This window comes from Primulina tabacum, chromosome 4 (assembly GCF_025594145.1).
Source record: "Primulina tabacum isolate GXHZ01 chromosome 4, ASM2559414v2, whole genome shotgun sequence".
Lineage (NCBI taxonomy): Eukaryota > Viridiplantae > Streptophyta > Magnoliopsida > Lamiales > Gesneriaceae > Primulina > Primulina tabacum.
In genome coordinates, this window is record NC_134553.1 from 26,105,941 (window position 1) to 26,115,367 (window position 9,427).

The 9,427-nt window shown below is 32.3% G+C and overlaps 1 non-coding gene across 1 annotated transcript; it reads left to right on the forward strand.

Moving 5' to 3' along the window:
- Positions 1-369: 369 nt before the first annotated feature.
- LOC142544010 (small nucleolar RNA R71) lies at positions 370-480 on the forward strand. Its single transcript, XR_012819979.1, has one exon. It is a non-coding gene; the product is annotated as a small nucleolar RNA R71 (small nucleolar RNA).
- Positions 481-9,427: the final 8,947 nt, after the last annotated feature.

Genomic DNA, 9,427 nt, shown 5'->3' on the forward strand with positions numbered 1-9,427 from the left:
TTTGTAGAATGATCATGTGTATCACATATATGACAAACAATTTCTTGAATACCTTTTAATTGACCACTCTTTTTCATTTCTAATGACTCAATTTTTCTTGCTAAAGATGCAAGTTTAGCTTGAATATCTATATCATTTTTAAGATTATAGATACCACCCCTATTTGTTGAATTATTGATTTTAGTTGTTGGTGGTTCTAATGTGCCTATATTATCCCAATTTTGAGCATTTTCTGCTAATGAATCCAAATACTCCATAGCTTCATTTAGGTTTTTATCTTCAAAAGTTCCATTACACATGAATTCTATAATTTGCCTATCTTAAGGTATAAAACCTTCATAAAAGTGAGAAACTATTATCCATGTTTCAAAACCATGATGTGGGCATACATTAAGTAATTCTTTATATCTATCCCAACATTGATAAAATGTTTCTCCTTGTTTTTGAGAAAAAGTAGTAATTTGTCTTTTAAAAGAGTTTGTATTATGGGAAGAGAAAAACCATTTAAGAAATTGTTGTTGCATTTCTTCCCATGACCTTATTGAACTCGATCTCAAATTTTATAGCCATGTTTTAGCTTTATCTTTCAAAGAAAAAGGGAAAAGCTTTAATCGAACTATATCCATGCTACAATTTTGATCATTATAAGTGTTACAAACTTCCTCAAATTCTCTTAGATGTAAATATGGATTTTCAGAATCTAAGCCATGAAATTTGGTAAAAGTTGAATAATTTGAGGTTTAAAGTTGAAATTAGATGCATCAGGAGGAAAAACTAAACAAGATGGGGCACTAGTTCTAATAGGATTCATATGGTGCCTAAGTGTTCATAATTGATCATGTTCTTGATTATTATTATTATTATTATTATTATTATTATTATCATCTTGATTATTTGAATTATCATTCATGTTTAAATTATTTTCAAATACTCAAATAAGTCTACCACCTTTTTTTCGACTACAAATACTCATACAAGTAAAAACAACACAATACTTATAAATAAAACATAAATAACAAATATAAACTTAATTTATACCTCCCCGGCAACGGCACCAAAAACTTGCTACCACTTAAATTATAATTTACCCAAGTATAGGTTGTCTGCAAGTAATATATTTTGTGAGTACGAGATCGATCCACAAATAAGTTATTTTAAGTTTAAATTTATTAATTTATAAATTCTCAAATTCAAGAATGAAGTTTACAAATTATAAATTTGTCAAGGCTCAAGGATTTATTCTTGGTTTATGTAAAAGTAAAAAAAAGGAAGCCGCCACAAATAATGGTTCCAAGAAAATTAAATAATTAAACACACATATAATATAATATAGTTCCCACTACAGAAAATATCGAATTAACCGATATTTTATATATGGTACCTATGATTATATATATAACTATATAAATATATAATTGCATAAAAAATGTTAAATTAAATCATTATATTTCATTTGGAATAACCGGCAGAGCCACGCTATTGACTAAATGAAATATATGATTTAATAAGTTAGTTGAGATAAAGTAAATGTTAGTTGCAGTAAAGTAAAAGTTAGATGCGAAAAATAAAAGTTAGTTGCGGGAAATAAAAGTTAGTTGCATGTAAAGTAAAAGTTAGATGCGAAAAATAAAAGTTAGTTGCGATAAAGTAAATGTTAGATTGTTAGATGTTAGTATTAAATCATAATATTACATTTAAAATAACCGGCAGAGCCACGTTATCGTTTAAATGAAATATATGATATAATTATATAAATATAAATATACACATAAATATATATATAATATAACAATAATAATAATTGATGAAATATTTATTGTATCAAAATTAAACAACAAATCAAGATAACAACTTTAATAGTATCAAGCATTTGGTGTAAATTAATAACAACAAATAAATCATTATTATACCTACCATAAAAAGAATTTAGCTAAATGAAATAAAATAAAGAAAGAATATACAAATATAAACAATCTTACTTCACCAAGAATTCATCCTCTTCACCTTGACATAATAGATTTAGCTTTCCATGAGCTTACTTTTGATCAACACTCATATTTGGGAAAATGAAAAATATATTGGAACTTAGAACTTTTATACAAACACACTATATTTTACAATGGAATAGAATGATTTTCAAGCTAGCACAAGGCCTCTATTTATAGGCCAAATGAGAGAAATGGTCAAAAATTTTATTAATGCCATATAGTTGTAATAGTAGTTTTTGTCTCCTCCAACTTCAATTGCATGGTTCTTCTTTCAATGCTATGTTCTACGACTTTAATCACCGAATTTGAATCCGCTCAAAACAGAAAACATGTGGGGAATTGTGTGTAGATGATTTTGGCATTTTGGTTCACCTCATTTTGTTAAATATTGAAATAGTTATGATTTTTTTACTATATGATGATCATAGTAAAAGTAAATCTGTCATCCTTTTGATATTTGCACAATTTGATCATCTTAATTAAATTTTTAGGCAATCATGTCTTCTACAAAGTTGTAGATAATTTCTCAAGTATTCCAAACATGTTTGAATCACCTCTATTTGAATTTTGTAGCTTGAGTTATCATTATTTTAGCAACACGTAGAAAACCTGAAAATAAAACATATTTAGTAAGACATTTAAATATAAACAAACAATACTAAAATAACATAATTTTATAATTTTTATGAAACTTAAATTTTAAAATACAGGTTTTAACATATAATAAATTATTAATTTTAAGTTTCATCAGTCGTGCCCTTGTTTCATTTGTGGTGTGAAATTTCAGTGTCTACACGACCCGGAGCCGGACCCTGACACGGGGTCTGTGCCTTTGTTAATTTCGTAGGTTAAGTTGCAGAGGCTATACGGACCCAGACCCAGACGTGTACACGGGGTCCGTGTCCTCCATGTTTGGGAAAATAATGGGATTTGTTTCGGGGTTCGATGTCATGGTTTAGTACGATGATTAAACGAGGTCAAGTCCCGAAAGATTTAGAACGTCATAAGGAAATTTGTCATTTTGGTTGTGAGCATGACTAATACATCTAAGTTATGAAAGATAAGTGTTTGAACTCTTGTTAGTATGTGCAGCAGTGGCCCCGAGCGAAGTAAGTATGTTCGCCGTGCAAAAGAAAATATTTTAAGTTTTTGAGGTATGCTAAATGATTTGAGACCAATTATAAACGGCTTTGGAAGCCGGAGAACGTGTCCCGAGACATCTCCAAATATGAACGGGGATCTCATTTATTTGGCAGTGAATTTTTCCTTTCAGCCCAGTACTGTGGTTTAGTCTTATTAGGCACATTTATGTATGGGTCATTTGCTTTGAAACATAATAATACGCAAAAATGATGAAGTTATGCATGTTCAAGTATGTCTGATGCAAGAATGTTTAAGAAAAGTTTTATGATGATGACACATCTATGTTTATGTTATTACTTTCAAGTTTATGTATGTACGTTCTACTTTTAAGTTTCATGTGGTTTTATAACGTATTACTCGTTATCTCCAGTTTATACATGTTGAGTCTTTAGACTCACTAGACTTGATCGATGCAGGCGATGACGAGCATGAGGAGACGAGGGGTGGGGATCAGTGAGCCAACTCGGTCCGTGCAGGAGGCTAAACCTGAGGACCGCCAATTTTTTAAGAATATTTTTATGTACGTTGTTTCAAATACTCTGATTTTCATGAAGTGGTTACTCTGATTTTCATGAAGTGGTTTACGATGTTTAAACGATTACTATTTTTGACAAAATAGGTTGTAGTTATTTATTTCAAATGTTTTTAGACAAGTAGGTTATTTTAACGCAATTTGAAATTTTATTTTGTATTAATGAAAATTTTTATATTTCCGCAAATTTTAAAATAGTTCAAAAAGTACGGTACATTTCAGTTGGTATCATAGTGGTGTTCTTGTAAAGGGTTATGCCTACTGCAAGTTGCGTGAAGTTCACGAAGTCACACCTCAAGTCTGTAAGTTTTAAAGTTTTTTTAGTCGTAAGCATCAAGTCATGATTTCAGCATGTGCATGTTTTAATACTATCACCTAGATGTTCACACGTTTTAGAGTATAGATATACATGTCGTTATGATTTGCGATTGGATCTTTAAAGTGTTTATGCATGTTACGACATGAAATGCGAACTTTTATGACTTTCATGCATGATGGCTTCGTGGTATTGGACATGCTTGAGAATTCGACTATTGGGTGTTAGGCCTTTGATATTAATGATTTTAGCATATGGATTTTTGGTTAGTAAGTACTGATGTTCTACTCCTTGAGTCATAAATCAATCATGAAAATTCTGAATGCTTTCGGGACGTAGATTTTTAAAATAATGATGATTCGTGGTTACTAGTTGAGTTAACTTTTGAAAATTTCGTACAAGGAATAAAGATTACAAATCTAAGACGACATTTAGCAGTATAAAAAAATTGTGTAATTTGGGATTTTAAGTATTGATGGAAATGTAAGATTGGTTATAAGAATTGATTTTTTGATTTGATAAGCTTAAGATTATTGAACTTATGATGCGGAAAACCTATAAAATGGAAGTAGGAACGCCAAGAACTTATGGGTAATTGTAGGATTTTCAAAATTATGGACAAAGTTAGGTATTATCCAGGAAATTAGGAATTTATTTTTGCAATTGTTAAAGAATTTTGGGACTAGTTTAGTAATAAGTGAAAATGGAATGGTTTGAATGATAGGAGTTTTCGCTGATTTAGGCTTGAAAAGATATTTAGAACCTTGAAATATCCGGGTTATAATGTTATATGGAATGGTAATCAAGGGCATTGTAGGATGAATAAATATTGGACTTAAAAATTTAAGTGTTAGTGGAATAATGCAGAGGCAAATTAAGAATTTAGAGTGATAATAATTTAAGAGAAAGTTGATCAATTAGTTAAGTTATAATATTAGACAGTAAGTTAACTTATTTTTGGGAGCTTAAGGCTTGATGTAGCATAACTTTTAGTCATGATCTGAACAGTTAAAATTATACCTTTGTTATGGTTAAATTTTTTTCTAGAAAGTTGCGTATGATTGTTGGTTATATTACTTTTTAGACGCATGTATGAAGTGAGACAGGTACCTTGTCTTGAGGAATCTTTGTAAGTCTTTAAGAAACTTAGGATTAAGTGGATATGAGTAGTGGAATTAAGTTATCTAATACTACTTGGGTTGTGTAAGATTGAATTTCAAGTTTATGAAATAGGTGTTCATACGGGGATATTGGGTGAAATAAAAACAAAAGAAATTAGTTGTATTCAACATAGGTTATCAATGGGACGGTTATTAAGAGTTTTTTCGAGTAAGAAATCTAAAATCTTTATATGAGGATTCTAGAATTCTATGGATTATAAGTGAAGTTGATTTATTAGATTTAGTCCATCATTAACAGGGGAAACTTATTAAGTTTTATACGTTAGAATGAATTAAGTATTGAGGATACGTCAAAGTGTGAAATTTGTTCCAATGAGGAAGGTCCAAGTATCTTATGCATCAACTATAATTGGGAAGAAAATAGATTAAGCATGTGTTTGATGCTAGGAAAGTTTTATTATTTAAACAGAAGATCGATATTGTATATTTTGGGGTTTTATGGATTAATGTTACTCGAAATTTAAGATTAGCAACAATTTTATATTTGGGATGTACTTGTAAATAGCTATGTTACGTAAGTTTGGTGTCGTAAGGTAAGTATTCGATTCAAGGTTCGTAGGTCAATATTATTATGGGGTTAAGACAAGGTTTAACTTTTGAGTGTAGTACCACAGATAGAAGTTTATCAGTAACTTTTGGTGCTATGATTTCTTAGGTTGAACTGCATAAATGCTAATATAATAGATCGATGAATATTACTGGTATAGTATAAGGAAAGTAAGATACGATAAGTTTGAATCTCCATTTCTAATATATTGAATTGTGAAAAAAGTCAGAACTCTAGGTTGTGTAAAGTAAAACTAAGACGCCATAAGTCGCTTTAAGTTGTGATTCGTAAACGAGGTTTTTGATAAGCAATTTAATTAGGATTGAAGAGACGTAAGGACAGCTTAGGACTTATTTTTATTAGTTTAGCGCAGCAGAATCATAGATTATTGGGATACTAGAATTAAAAATCTAAAATTTTGTATTATCGAAGATAAGCGAATTTCGGAGATGAAATTCAAGTTAAGGGGGATAGATTGTGACGTCCCGAAAATTTGAGGTCCACGTGAACCACATGCATGCAATTTATTAAATTCCTTATGTATTGTATTAAATGGTTTTAATGCATGGTTATTTCATTAATTTGGGTATTAATTCATGATTTATGAATTTGCAGTATTTGAAATTATAATATGTTTAGTTGATTCACGTTAAAACATTTTCTTTGAGTTTTATGTTTCAGACGATTATTCGAGGCGGGATCGAGGAAATGAGACCGGGGACGATTTAGGCGATTTTAAAATGGAGTATTTTATTTAAAGTCAAGAAAATGGTATTTTAAAGATTTATTAAGTTTTAGCATTTTTAAAGCCTAATTTAATTATTATGTGATTTTAAGATTTTAAACTTTCAAAAGTTTAACACTTGAGTATTTTATTTTAAATTCAGGGAAGTTAGTAATTTAAGGGGGATTAGTATTTTAATTACCATGTAATTGCTCATCAATTATTTAATTAAGCTAATTAGCCCCTAATTACCTCTATTTTAATTATTAACTCACGCACACACACACAATAACATACACCACACCCATAAGTCACACACATTTCATTTGCACACACACATTCTTCAATTTCATCTTTTTAAGAAAAAGGGTAGGGTTCTTGGAGAGTAGCAGCCACCACCCTTTCCCCTTCATCATTTCAGCAATTCTCGATCATTTTTTTTGAAATAAAAGCGCCGCAAGTCGTTCTGGAGCGGCCTCGCATCCTTGCCGCGTCAGCATCATCATTTCGTGAGTTCTAATCATCAAGGCATGTATATTCTTTCGTTTTCGCATCGATCTTGTCATAATATCAATTTTGATGTGTATTATATGAAAAACATGTGTATGTTATGCAAACATTTGAGCAAAAATGGTTGGATCGCTTTTGAAATGATTTTTAGATCTCAAAACTAGAAATTTGCTGTCATTTTAAATACTGCGACTTCTCGGTCGATTTTCTAAAATAAAAATTCAACATATAAAACGTAGTACTTTTTGATGCCTTTGATTTAACAGTAAATTCATAATTTTTAGGCATGAAACGAGTGAGTTATGATCGTTTTCGTAGGACTGCTCAAACTGCAATTTTCTAAAAATATGATCTTGATGAATTCTTGAAGTTTATTTGTTGCAGGCTTCGTTGGGAAGATTTGGCTGATCGCTGCTGCGTTTAAAAATTGTGAGTATTATGTTGGGATGATTTTATGTTCGTTTCGTGTCAATAGCCACATGGTTGAACTAGAAGTCGTAGGAAGCATTTTGGTGTCAAAATACTGTGTTCACAGTTTGAGTTGCGTTGTATGATTCGTATCGTGGTTTGAGGCATCCTGGGAGTTTGAATCATTGTCATAGCATCCTAGGATGAGTCTCGAGGTGTTGGTTCACGGTCCGCACGATCGAGTTAAGAGGATTAAGCCACAAGTGTAGTGATTTTCGTTGGGTACAACTTTTCAGAATCTACACGGACTCGTAGACGGACCCTGACACGGGGTCTGTGCCCTTGTTTATTTTGTGGTGCGAAATTTCAGTGTCTACACGGACCCGGAGCCGGACCCTGACACGGGGTCCGTGCCTTTGTTAATTTCGTAGGTTAAGTTGCAGAGGCTATACGGACCCAGACCCGGACGTGTACACGGGGTCTGTGTCCTCCATGTTTGGGAAAATATTGGGATTTGCTTCGGGGTTCGATGTCATGGTTTAGTACGATGATTAAACGAGGTCAAGTCCCGAGAGATTTAGAACGTCATAAGGAAATTAGTCATTTTGGGTGTGAGCATGACTAATACGTCTAAGTTATGAATGATAGGTGTTTGAACTCTTGTTAGTACGTGCAGCAGTGGCCCCAAGAGAGATCCAACGAATCCCTCAACGCCAAGTAACTATGTTCGCCGTGCAAAAGAAAATATTTTAAGTTTTTGAGGTATGATAAATGACTTGTGACCAATTATGAACGGGTTTGGAAGCCGGATAACGTGTCTGGGGACATCTCCAACTATGAATGGGGTTGGAAGTCGTTGAACGTGGCCAAGAACCTCTCCACCCCGGTAAAGCATGATCGGGTTTAGATCAGTATTGGAAAGTTGTAAATCATGACCAAGGACCAATCCATCCGGTAAAGCATGACCGGGGATCTCATGTATGTGGTAGTGGATTTTTCCTGTCAGCCCATCAAAGTGGCTTAGTCTAATCAGACACATTTATGTATGGGTCACTTGCTTTGAAAGATATCTTTATGCAAAATGATGAAGTTATGCATGTTCAAGTATATATGATGCCAGAATGTTTAAGAAAAGTTTTATGATGATGGCACGTCTATGTTTATGTTATTACTTTCAAGTTTATGTATGTATGTTCTACTTTTAATTTGCATGTAGTTTTATTACGTATTACTCGTTATCTTCAGTTTATACATGTTCAAGTTTTTAGACTCACTAGACTTGATCGATACAGGCGAGGACGAGCATGAGGAGACGATGGGTGGGGATCAGTGAGCCAACTCAGTCTGTGCAGGAGGCTAAACCCGAGGACCGCCAATTTTTTTAAGAATATTTTTATGCACGTTGTTTCAAATAATCCGATTTTCATGAAGTGGTTTACGATGTTTAAACGATTACTACTTTTGACAAACTAAGTTGTAGTTGTTTATTTCAAATGTTTTTAGACAAGTAGGTTTTAACGCAATTTGAAATTTTATTTTGTATATAAGAAAATTTATATTTTTCCACAAATTTTAAAATAGTTCAAAAAGTACGTACATTTAAAAAATCATGCAAATTGAATGAAAAATTATACAGGGGTCCATCTCCGCTAACGTTCTTCGCATCGCCATGTTGTTTTCGAGCGTAATAAACGCAAAGGCACGCCTTAAACTTCATTCAAACATCTTTCACACTATATCATGTGCATTTAATTATATTTGCATGAAAAATATGATGCACTTCTTGTATTTTCGTTTTTATGGCTAAACATGTACTATAATTAGTGTTTTAATTTTTTAAAACTCTTGTTAATGGTTCACTAATGGGTTTCTATGGTAGGGGCATGAAAAAAGATGAGTTTCAGGAGGTTCAAGGGCCTTAATTCGCAAGGTGCACGCTGGTTAGGGTTCATGAACATATGGGCCGCAATGGCTTGGTGTTTTGGGACATCTATTGCATGACTCAAGGGCTCCTGAAGGATACGGTAGCTATCAGTGTTAAGAACACATATAGAGGGTCCCTAGGTGGTCGAGTCTTA